Raw genomic sequence first — 12,908 nt, forward strand, 5'->3', positions numbered from 1 at the left:
AACGTGACTCCGCCTCCCTATTAAAAGAAATCGTCACGGGATCGCAGCGAGATACCATGATAACGGAAACTCGTCTAAATTTCTAAGAAACGCGGTATCGACGAGTTACATGAATCTGATTATGTGGAAAATATAGTAGTCTCAGAAGCGGGGAATATTACCGCCTAGGTGATACTAGCGCTCGATAAGCTCGAGCACATCGAGCACATCGAGGAGTAGAGTATGGGTTACTCCGTAACGATTACCCTGTGTGTACGTTCTGCGCGTACTCGTCGTAACATTCGTTTGGGCGTGACAGCGGTGCGTGCGAGATTAAAAAAATAGCGTTGCAAACTTTGTTTTTCTCCGGATCTTTGTTTTTGGCATCGGTAGGTCAAATTGGAACTTGCATGTGCTTGAAACGAAAGGAATTCTCCCATCGTTTTATTTCCTATTGGTACGGCGAATGCGAACGGTTGGTCGTTCCTCGGAAGAGAACAAATTGCGTTAATTAACCGAGTCGAATGGCGAGTGGTAACGCGAACCGAAGTACACTGGCCTTGCTTTCGATCGATAGGATCGCGATTATGTTAGTCGAAGAAACGGTCATGTGTTACGACGTTTAATAAGAGATTACATTTTTCCGCTCTTCGTGCTTTTCGATAGACAAGATTACACGTACTCCGACAAAGACGTTGCCACAAGTTCCGCTCGAATAATTTTCAGTTATTTCTCCTTTCCTCTGTCACGATCTTCGTGTTTCTGCTTGCGTGAGTTTGAAAAGGACAACTAGATGCGCCAGATAAAATCTCGTACTCTTTGGGACGGAAATTCGTCTTCGTAAAAAGGTAGACGAGGTTTTCGGCCTCGCGCTTTTTTCTCGATCGATCTCTGCGTGATATTGCTAATATCGCATCTCGTTGTTCTATCTAGAAAATCTAGACGCTGCGAAACGACCGGGCAGACCGTACGATGGTGTGTATTGCTAATATCGGCGTGCACGCGGAGAACATCGAGGCGTGGGTGTCGATGGTCGCAGTTCATTGAAAATTCCAGCTTGTCCCCGGGGTTCCGTTAGAAGCTCACCAGGAGGGCTACCGACGCTCTTGGGCGACGGATTATTTAGTGGAGGCACGCGCTACCGCTTGATTTTCACCTACAGATAGCTCAATCTCCGAGGATCCTGGTGACTCGACGGATTTAAATCTCCGTGTTATGTTCGAACGTTTCCCTAGACGAATATCTATTCTAGGAAAATTAGGGACGCTTTTCGTTCTCTCGTAGGATAAGTTCCTTTAGCCTTGTTCTCGTTGACAGGTTCTGTAACAAATCAAATTATTCAGAAGAAAGATCGATACGCGACTTTATAACAAATTTGAGACGTACGGAAGGAGCAAACAACTGTGGTCCAATGGTTTCGAGATGAAAAGAAAGAAGATAAGGGAGAGGAGGGGAAAGATATAAACAAAGGGTAAAGTAAAGGGAAAGGAAGAGAGCTAGAATGAGAGGGAACGAGAGCATCGGTATTAATTACACGGCGCGCGTCCGGCTCCCTAGGCCACCTACGGTTACCCGCTTTGCATAATACGTATATACACTTACGGTAAGGGTGGCGAGGGAGGATACGAAAGAAGATAGAGGCGGAAAGCGAAGAACGAAAGAGGAAGAAAAGAGAAGGAAGAGGAGGAGGAGGAGGAGAAGAAGAGCCGGCGAAGTGTAAGGCAAAGTCGAAGAGTATGGTTGGTGGGAGAGGGGCAGGCGGGAGGATCTGGCGCGGATCGAAAACGAGGAACGGCGAGGAACGTGTTCCATTCCCACTCGGTCCGAACCGGAATCGCCTCCTCTTTCTTCTTCGTTGAGAACGCGAGAGCCACGAAGCTTCGTCTTATTCTGTTGCTCTTTCTTTCTCTTTCGCCGGGTCGAAGCGCGCCTGATTATTTAGGCAGCGAATGTTTAATCGAAGCATTGTATCGGTAGGGCCAGAGCTGCTGGCTGCTCGGTTGCCTCGCTTCTCTCGCTGTGTTTAGCCGAAGAGACACTCCGCCTCCTCCACCTCCACCCCTCGCGGTCTTCCCCTTTTTCTCTTCCCCTCGTCTTGTGCTACTCTTCCTCTTTCTCTTTCTCTTTGTCTCTGCGCCGCCGCCACTACCACCACCATCACCTCCACCATTGCCATCGCTGCCGCCACCGCCGCTACCACCACCGCCACCCTCTCCGCCACCGCCACCGCCACCGTCATCACCACCGTCACCATCACCATCACTACCACCAATACCACCCCCACCACCATCACCACCATCACCACCACCACCACCACAAGCACCACCACCACCACAACCACCATCACCACCACTACCGTCACCATCACAGCCGCCACCTCATCCTCTTTACATTTATTCGTTTATTTGTTGGTGGCTGATACCTCATTACCGCGACAGATCCACCGATAAGCGCACCGTTCTCGGAAACACACAATGCGCCCCTCCTTTCTGCAGGCTACCATTGCTGCTGCTGCTGTTACTTCTGTTGCCGTCATGAAAGAAAGGACAGAAAGGGAGGCGAGGTGGCGGCATCGGGAGTACAATCGGTTGCGGCACACATCCTCACCCTTTTCTTCCACCTCGTCCACCTCTTTGTTCTTCCTACTTTGCTCTATCCTCGTTCGCCTTTTTTTGCCTCTCCTCTTCTCTTCGTGGCTCTGTTGGTCACTGAGTTTACCGAGAAAGTAGATATCACTGCGGTCTTCGGCTCGTGTATTTGCTTTGCCTCCCGCACCGTTCCACCCCGAGGGTGGAGTTCTTCGATCGATACAACTCCATTCCAAGCTACATGTAGCTACGAGACCCAGCAGCAGGACTTTATCGCTCTATCGAGGCCTCGCGAATCGAATTTCCATTTATTAGTGGCCTTCTGGAATCCGGCCGATCCTATGGAAGCTAATCCGCCTATTTGCTTCTAGTCGATCCCGACGCGGATATCTTTGAAGCGCCGATCCTCGATCGTTTCGTATCGCTTCGACGAACCATAGATTTGTCCGGTTCTATAGCGAGTTAAATATCGGTCGAAATTGAAACCGTTATCGATGGAGATTCGTGTTTGGATACGGGGTATGCGGATACACTTCCATTCGAAAACCGTGGCGAAACGAGAAATATGTCACGGATATTTTTAGTCTATCGACTCGACTACCGGAACGCCTCGAGGACGACCTTTGCTCTAAAAGCATGCACGAAAGAATCAACTGTACCGATCGAACAGATCGGTGCAGATAGCACCTCGCGAGTAGTGATATTTTCGAAAAGTCAGATCGTCGATCGTCATCCACGTTTTCGATCGTCGTTCTAATTCCAGTGTCGACTGATTCGCAGATACGCGTTATGCAAATGACGAACAATTGGAAGGAACCAATTCGTATGTATCGAGGAGATTGTATTTTCTCCTGCGAACGATGTATCGAAGTCGGGAATCCAGTCGATACGATCTCTCGAGTCATGTTCACCAGTGGCGTCTTATTTCGAAATTAGAACGAGACTCGCGTTCTATTCTATTGTGGTAAGATAGGATACAAAACCCGTTGGAAGAAATTTCGTCGTCGATCGGAAAAGGTATAGAACGGGACGGAAGCAAAAGAAAGGGGAAAGAACGGAAGATAAATGACAGAGCCGTCGAATTCGCTAAGCCGTTTCGTGGTGACGTTGCGCGTAACGAGCAAAGAAAACAGGTAGTCCGAAAGATTCGCAAACGAAATCGGATCGCTCCGTTTGTATTGTATCTAAGTGAATCGGTATAAATGGCGAGCAAAAAATTGGTTCCGAAGATGGAGGGGTTGTAAAAGGGTAAAGAGAGACGAGCAAAGAGACGAAGAGAGAGGGAGCGCGCTGCGAAGAGAGAGAAAGCGAGGAGGGGTTGGACATTATTTATCGATAGCAATGAAAAGGTGGCGGTCGGCGCTTGATGCCGGAGGCTCATTATTCAGATTAACGTTACGCGCCTTTTTTCGCTGGCCAATACGCCGGTGAATATTACTCAATAAATCATGGACGTCACAGTGCTAAAGACCCAAAGAAAGGAGGGTCCTTGAGATTTTTCAAATCATCTGGCTTGATGAATGCAACATCGTTTCTCGGGCCACGAACTCGGTTGCTCGTGGAACAGAGCGCGCCAGAAAACATTAGCATGAGTTACCATCGCGTTGCATCCGTACGAGTTAAAATGGTAATGGTAACACAATACATCGATTGCGCGCCGTGCAATCGTTTACTACTACGGGAAGTGTTAGACTCCGATATGGGATGGGCAAACGCTACCGACATTGGTCAATGTTCCGCCAGCTTGTTGAACGCTGATTAAGAACCGTTTTGAATGCCTTTCCCTTTAAACAGCACCGTGCAAGTACTTGTGGGAACATTGACGCTACAGGCCAAGTCCGATGCGAGAGACGGAGGCAATATGTTTTCAAGCGTGAAAACATTCGTAATTGTGGTAGATCGGGTAGGCGTTGATTCTTCTGTCCCGATTCTGAGCAACGTTAGCGTCGAATGTCGTCCCGAAGAAAATAAACGTTGAACATTACGCGAGAGAAAACTTTGTACCTACCCGAAATATGTGGAGCGAGGAAGCTGGTGGTGCGGTGCTCTCGGTAATCGAGATTTATATCCCGATTATGGTAAAGAGGAGGGGCTACTGAGTAACGAGGAACATTCTCGTCCGACCCTTAACATAGTTGGCATTAGCCGTACTCGAGACGACAAAGGAAGAAAAGGGAGGAAAGGAAAAGGACAGAGAAAGAGAGAGAGGGTGGGGTGAGAGAAGGAGAGATACCATGCGTCGCTGGTGGGTAGATGCATCTCGAGCGTAGATACTCGCAATGGAGGCGAGAACATTGATAACGCGAATAACGCGACTTTACACGTGGCTAGACGAGAGGATGGCGCGTAACTAAGAATACGGGAGAGAAGGAGAGAGACGGTGGTTGGAAATAGAGAAAGGAATCTCGAGTGTCTTTTACGCGACTCACTGGGTCACCATTTATAGATGTATTCATCTAGCTCGTGACTGGGAGTCGGAGAAAGGATATCGGGGACCGACGGAGGGCAGCGGATCGTCGCCAAGCGTGGGATAAATATCTAAGGTCTGTGCTTCGTTTAATTAGCATCGGTATACCGGCACGGTCGCACTCGCGTACGAATACGTGTACGTGCAACGCGGCAACGTGCAACGAGATGGAGAGAGAGCCGCGTCGCGTCTGTTCGCGTGTGGGTGGGGAAGAAGCGGATCGTTCGAGTCGCGAACCTAAGGATGTACGGATGCAGCGGAGCGAAGAAGAGACGAGACGGGAAAAGGAAACGGAGGACAGAGTGGAGAAGGATGGAGGGAAGCGAAGGAGAAGAGAGGCGAGGAGAGGAGAAAAGAAGAAAGGGAGGTTGAGAAGAGGATGCGAATCGCAGAGTTGGACGGACACGTTGACGAGGCACAGTAGTACCTCGAGGACTAATTAAATAAATCCGGGAGCGGCTTCTCGGGCTGCGATCGCGACCGTAACCACCACGACGATGGTTAGGGTCGTCGTTGCGGAGGCGTCTCGGGTCAAGCAGGAGGTCAGCACGCTGGCGGTCCATCTTCTCCTCCCTCCTGATCTTCTGCTTCATCACCGTCGCACCGGTGCTCCTCTTTTCGTGACGAGACTAGCGCCCCCTCGTGTCGTAGATTACCTTCCGACCTAGCTAGTCATGCTAATTTATTCGATGGTCGATGTAACGATCGCTTTTCTTCGTCTGGAACTCGAGCTCGAGGAACGATGCGCGCGCGCGGTGCTCTGTTCGCGATTAGCACACCGGGAGAAGCATTTGTTACTCGGTCCGCGAGATTTTATCGAGAAAGCGTAACATCCGAACGAAGAAAGCCGTGTAACAACCACATCTACCGGTTCTGCGTATTCTATACGATCGTGCGCGTGTCCAAAACGTACATATGTATGTACTTAGCTATAGTTAGTTACGTACGTAGATTGTTGGCGCGTTATACCAGGCAGAATTCGACGTTTGCGAATCCGCTTCTCGCGTTCCAGCGAGTCGCCAATGGAGAGACGACCGCGCTGGGGTATCCATGGAGCGGATAGAGTCGATGCATGAGCAGATAGAGCGTCTAAATCGCTTCGCGGTACACCTTGCAGTTAGCAGGCGGTATTAGTCTAGGTGGCAGCTGTTGGTGAGAGCCTCTGCTTGTAACCAATCAACGTACTCCGTCTCTGTTCGACGGCATTTTCCTTCTCGGTCTCGTCGTTCATCATCCGCCACTCGACCATCCGAAGTTTCTTCTCTGCTTCGTGGATGAGGCACAAGCTTCGACGAGTCATTACACGAATACCGACGCGGCGATTCTATTCCATGTATTCTGCGCCCATCACTGTCACTCGCGCTTCCCCCCCCCCCCGAACGATTCGATAATTCGCCAGATCCTATTACCGAATCGCGCGTTCCATTTTCGACCGGCGGCGGCGAGATCCTCATCAAGGATATCGATTGCGATGTTTGCACGTCGCGTCTCATCGCGTCGTCGGTGGGAGGCAATTTATACGTTAAACGGTTTCGTGTTTTTCCATGGATCTCGCGGTACCAGTTCTTGCGCATAAACCTTCGCGAGAGGTTCTATCATCGAGGTAGATAGAGAGAGGGAGAGATGCGTATAGATAAGGCTGAGAGTGGCATTCAGGATAGCGTATCGACGGAAACTCGAGGTGACCTAGGAACCTTACGTCGGGGAAGTCGTTCGTAGTTGTTAGAAAATATTACGATTTAACGAAAATTCCGCCGGCGATATCGTGCTTTGGAAACTAGCGCTTTCGACTTCGACGCGGTCAACAGGAACGCAACGAGAGGAGTACGCGCAGGAGATGGTAATCGAGGAATGCAAAAGAAGACAACTACCCCCTGCGGTTCGTCGGCGCAACCTCAGCAGACCTGTACATCTAGCACGGTTTGCTGCCCGGATAAAGGTGCTCGGACGGAGAACGAGCCAGGTGAACGAAACTAAAGGATACAGGCGTTTGCGCGATCCTACACGCTGAGACTTATCTATATGCAGGAAAGTGCGTGTGCGTCAGAGTATACCGTCAGGCATACATAATTAATATTTAAACAAGGAACATCGGCACCGGCAAAGATCGAGGCGCGCTACGCCTCTGTTCGATGGTGCCTCGGGAACCCGTGGAGAAGGAACGAACCCGCTAACGACACCAGCATTTTTCCGCCGCGACGTCGGCTAGGACGACACGATGGCACGCGACGAAACATTCCCCGCGATTTGTCTTTGCGAGGTCGGTCAATATTTCGTAAAGTATTTCGCAAAGTAGCGGCACGGCACTGGAAAGGTCTAACGGCTGCAGTAGCGGAATTCGCAGAAAACGTTTAACGAGAGAACGCCTGCCTACTTCGGGGTGCAAATGCACGCGTCATTATCAACTAATAAGGCTCCGAATGGAACGATCGGATATTACGGAGCCGCTGCACCGGGAATCGAATGACCGGTGAAACTCGTTAAATCGCTGCCATTTAGACCGTTTAAAGGATCGCCACGGTAATATGCACAACGCTGGCGTTGTTTCGCGTGCAAAAAACTTTGCGCGCGTTGCAGTCGAAAGCGATCTCGCAGCGAGTGATTCGACCGATTTTTCGTACACGTTTTTCGTACGCGATATGTGTAAGTACTTAAGCTCGCCCATGATAATTTCTTCCGTCCAGATGGCTAGAACCAGAGGACATGGAGGTTGATCTCCTATGTAAATAAATATCGTTGCCGGGGATGCTCGTTCTTTAATAACCGACAGGCAGAAAGCGTACACTCGCGAACCAATAACGTATTTTATATATATATAATATATATATATATATAAGCGTCCTCTCGAGGACGATACCCTAAGGCCGGAGTGATAAAAGGTCCAACAAGAGCATCGAAGAGCTTCGGAAAGTTCGATTAGAGTTTTTGTTTGCTCCTTGAAGGCAGCGCGCGTTCATCCTCCCCCTTTTTGGGTCCTTGTTCGCTCTGTCTCCGTCGCGTTCGAGGTTCGTTGTTAAGTTTCTTTGTCCCGTTCGCTTCGATGGTTTGTCCAGGTGCGTACTCTCTCGTTCCAACCTTCTCCTCGCGAGCGAAGAAAGGCCAAGATGAACCGAAGGTACTCGCATTTTTTGCTTGCTCCATTCTTCGGCCCTCGTGCCGCGCGCGGAACTTCGAAAGAACAGAACGCGAGAGCGAACGAGACAGACCGATGGTCGGGGGAAGGGGGAAGGAAGCGAGGAACCGAAAGAGGGAGGAGACCTTTTTTGCATCTCGTAACCCTGTAACCCCCGACTCTCGACAGCTAAATCCTGCCTTTTCCTTTTTCTCGTGGTTCTGCCTTTTCCTCCGGTTTTTGAGAAGCAACCAGCATTTATTTGGCAGTGTCGACGACATCCGCCTTCCCCGAGTAATTATCGGAAGGAGCCGCTCGATTTTTTCGAATGCAACTCGACCATCGCTTGTCGCAACGTAACGCACGCCCGTGAAATATCCGTTCGCGGTAGATGCAGGAGAAAAAAAATTCGACTAGTAGATATCCGGCGCGACGCGATCTCGGTTGGTTTTGTTTGGTTATGTGGTAAAAAGCGGAGCCACGAAGCGCAGGCCACGTAACAGCCGCCTACAAGTTAAAGCACGTGGACACGTCGGTTTTTTCTTCGCGGCAGGGACCATGGATCGCTCGAGGCTTCAATTTAAGCGTACCCGGCTAAAACAATAGGCAGGCCTCTTCCTTCCACGGCCGTCAGGCCGCCGTTTGGACAGCCCTGGAGGCTGGGTCGGAAAAAATAAATGGCCCGAAGAACCGAAACCCTCTACGAACCGCGGCGCTGTCCGACGGAACGAGCAGGATACGAAGGAAAAGACGGTTATAGGGAGAAGAGGCTTGGCCCAGAGAGCTATACGTACACCAAAGATGTAAAGGTGGATGCTACCACGCCCAGAAACGACCTCGAGACCTCTTTCGCCCCGTTTCTCCTTCTCCCGTCGACTATCTTTCGAACTTCAACATCTCGAACTCGTCACGCCGCAACGCGAAACGCTCGGACTAGACCGAATCCCTTAACTCCGATCGTCCAAATGTTCGCGACATCCGCCGGAAACTCGAAAGTCGAACGACGGTCGAACGCATCGGATAAAGGCAAATTTCTATCGGCCGATAATTCCAGCACTCGTCCGTCGTAGCGTCCGAGAAGAGCTCGTTAACGAGAGAGGATTACGAGGCAGGCTCGAATTAGCGATAATATTCTTCTGGAAAAGGTATGCTAGTTGCGACACACTGCCGCGCTGTGACAGCGATAGAAATACCTAGAAAGGTCGAGAGCGTTGGCCGTCAGTAGGGCGGCGGAAAGAGGATAATAATTTCTATGATTACGGCTCTAATAACACGGGATATTCGAACCAAGGTGGAGGCTAGATAAAGCTAGATTCGAGGTATCTGGTCTCCGTTCATGGAAGGGGCAGTCCCTTCTCTGTTCATTGTTTTCAGGATGCTCTCATCACGGGGCGACGATGCGGCTCTCTTTGTTTTTCGATACGCGCGTCTTTGCGCGTAATTAACGCTGCGTCGCGCGTCACAATCGCAGCTTCTAGACCTGGCTAATGGCATCGAAAGGTCCCTATTTGCGCGCGCGGTAAGCTCGTCGCGTTCCCGATTAGTCATTACTTTACTTGACGAAAGCGGCTCTCCTCTGAGCCGCGGCACAACTAAACCACTATGTAATTATGCTGGAAGGGTCCTTCAGCGAAAAGGGGAAGACTCGAGAGGATGGGGAACGAATCGTAGAGTCATGCAGCGTCATCGTCTCTTCTAGGACGTATCGGACAAGGACGCGGACACCTCACTACGGTCGGTATTCGAAGATGCGCGCAAACGCGTCTCGGTCGATCGTCGTCGGTCGGCATCACCGCACGCGGCGAATTCGTCGATGGAACTCGGCGACATGGAAGAAAAATGCCTTCTGCGACGGGCCGGAGAACCATCGTGGAAAGAGAGAAATATACGGAGGATGCAGGAAGGTCTAATTGTGAGACTGGAGCCCATTACGGGCCTGAAATTACAGGGCTGGCTCCTCCGATCTCCCATTCCATAGAAGAGTCGGTTCACGATGTGCTTAGTCCTCTTTTCGGGTAACTGGTCGCGTTCCAAGAATAGTGCGCGTTATTATAGGTCCGCTGCGATATTAGTATCTTGTCATTTGTATCGTTTCGGAGGGTTAAGAGCATCGGTAGAATTTGCTCGATCGTTCATTTCCGAAACCTTGAAATCCATTGGATTCGAACGAACGTCGTTCTCGTAGAATGGAAAAAGTTGGTTGGTGCGATTTTCAGAAAATTCCACGTGGTTGCGACATGCCTGATAGCCGATGGTAATTGAGAATAATAGCCGCAGCAGCAGTTTCCCGCTTATATACGCGGTTCGGTGCATTCACCTCAAGGCGACCTACGGTTGTATCTCGCCTCGTAGCTCTCTTTTCCTCCTCTCTTCCTCTTTCTCTCTCCCTCGCTCTCTCTCTCTGATCTTCCTTTCTCTTTCTTTTCTCCATATAGCGTTGTGCAAACCTATTTGCTGTAAAATTACTCTATGCTACATCTTTCGCTACCTCGCCTCGAGCTCGTCTTGTTCGCGTGTACAGCCACGAACGCCGCAGTTCTATGCACTATTTTCGAAATGTCCGATTTAGAATGTGTTCGTCTCTAAATACACCTGACCATACGTCGGTCGTAATGCAACGCGCTTTTACGCGGAACCTTGGTAACGTTGCGTTCGCATGGCCGAGTCGAGCCGATTCCTGCTCTCCCTGGTACCTAGTCCGGTAGCCTCGAACAATGGCGATGCCGTGATGCGTCGTTGAAGCGGAAGACGAATGCTCTAAATGCCGAGCAACAAATCCCTTATGCCGTCCGCTAGACGAAGATTGTAAAGAACGCAACGATCAAATTCCAGAAGATCGCCGTAGGACCTGAACGTGGTACATACTTTTGTCGGTTGTTTCCAGGTATCGTTCTCAATTCGTCAGAGAAATTCGACCTTAGAGAGAAGACTATTAGGTAAAGAATGGTCTCTTCAACCGGGCTTAAAGGACGACACCGCGACAAAGGAGCGATCTTACGAAATATCTGTGATTCGCGTGGGGTTGTCGCGTTTCTTGCAACTGGCACGTTCGGTCGTAGTCGCGTTTTACGCGTAGTCAGGCGGAATATCACCTCCATACACGCACTCGTGTAAGTCAGACGTTCTCGAACGCCGCGGAACTAACGGTATAAGCCGAGAGTCGATCGGTACGTGAGATGCTGGCATCGATGGAGTGAAACGGGGGCAGGGACGGTAGGAAAGCGGGAGAAAGGGAACGGAGATAATTACCGAGGGGTGGGAGAGAAGAGGTGGATACGAGAGGCCGGGACTAGATAGCGAGATTGAAAAATGGAAGCGCTAGAACCGATGGAGGAGCAATAAAATACGAAGCGCATGCTATCGCGGCCAACTGCGATATAATTATTGTAAACCGGAAAACGAATATTGCGGTGCCCGGCAAACGTCTTCGGACGCGGTACTTTTTTCGCGGCTTGGCCACCGATTGCGAAAGTTACGCTCGATTATCCGATGAACTCGATCGAACGGTTCGTGAACATCGATTAAGAGCCATTTTGTTATTCGCGTATAAATTTTTCGTCGGTGGAGATGCGCGCGGCATGGCGCATCGCTGTTCCCCGCGAGAAATTTCTATTCGCACGAAGACGGCAGTCGTTTCTAGGAAACTGTAGCTCGAGTTACGTGGCGCCATGCGATCGTCGTTAAAGCCAGCCAAAGCTCGTTTCACCAGATTCCCTGTGTAATTTCGTGTATCGGGACATAGACGAACTGCGAAATTCGTGGTACGCCAGACATCTCGTTGTCCTCCCGGCAAAGACCGATTACCTCCGGGCAATCCTTTAACGACTCGCTCTCGTCGTTGCGTACCGCAGAGAAAGACCGGTATTTACGTTTATGGCGTCTATTCGGTGGCCGCGATGCGCGATACGTAGGTATTGGCCGTGTGGCCTTTCTCTTGCCTGGTTCGATTTGAAACTTTACCACGAATGCCGCGAATTCCGAAAGGCTCTCTCGCCTCGGTAGTTCGTGCCGCCTCTCTTTTATTCTACTCTACCTGCCCTCGCTCTTCCTGCCTTGGTCGGGAGCACGAGCACGCGCGCGCGCCTACTCCGATTCCGTTGGTCGGTTCTCAAGCTCGTTCGGACCAGAGCGCGCCATCTGATCAGTATCTGCGATCGGTGGTAGCTACATCGTCGTCTGGTAACGTAGATTCGCGCGAACGATCGTCTAACGGGAAATCGGAGAAGCGGCCATAGCCGGGAGTAGCAGAAGGACGTCGATACGTCGCAGCTCTCTGCGTCGCATCGTCGATCGCGGGATTTGAGCATCTATTCCGGTTTGCCTTGTCTCTTCTCTTTTCCCTTTCGTGGGAAACAGCTTTACAGGCGCAGAAACGGAGAAAATATCGCACGCGCGATTTTCCACTATGATCTTATCGATCGAATACTGGCGCATTTCTCGACGCGAAATTTCTGAAACGTAGGTTTGGCTAACCTACGGTCGGCGAGCGAGCGAAAAATCAACACAGTTCGTGTCATGTATTAAGATATCGCGAAGATTACCGCAACGTTGTACCTAAGAACGAGAAGATAGGTGCGTAGTCGTGCAAAACTACGAGAGAACGAGACGAAACGGAGAAAAATACAAGAAAAAGGAAGCTTAATGTAGGCGCTGCATGGCACGACGGTGTATTAACATCCCTCGCGAGTGGTCGACTAATTGCGCAAAGCCGTATAATCCGCGGATTCCGCATAACAAAGCTCCGCCGCGGTGGATTATATCA

At 50.4% G+C, this 12,908-nt stretch overlaps 1 protein-coding gene across 1 annotated transcript in view; it reads left to right on the forward strand.

The window, feature by feature from the left end:
- The window catches only part of ds (dachsous cadherin-related 1), a 213,136-nt gene that overhangs the window by 61,363 nt on the left and 138,865 nt on the right, over positions 1-12,908 (forward strand). The gene's annotated exons all lie outside the window — the stretch shown is intronic.

Source organism: Bombus vancouverensis, chromosome 8, assembly GCF_051014615.1.
Source record: "Bombus vancouverensis nearcticus chromosome 8, iyBomVanc1_principal, whole genome shotgun sequence".
Classification (NCBI taxonomy): Eukaryota; Metazoa; Arthropoda; class Insecta; order Hymenoptera; family Apidae; genus Bombus; species Bombus vancouverensis.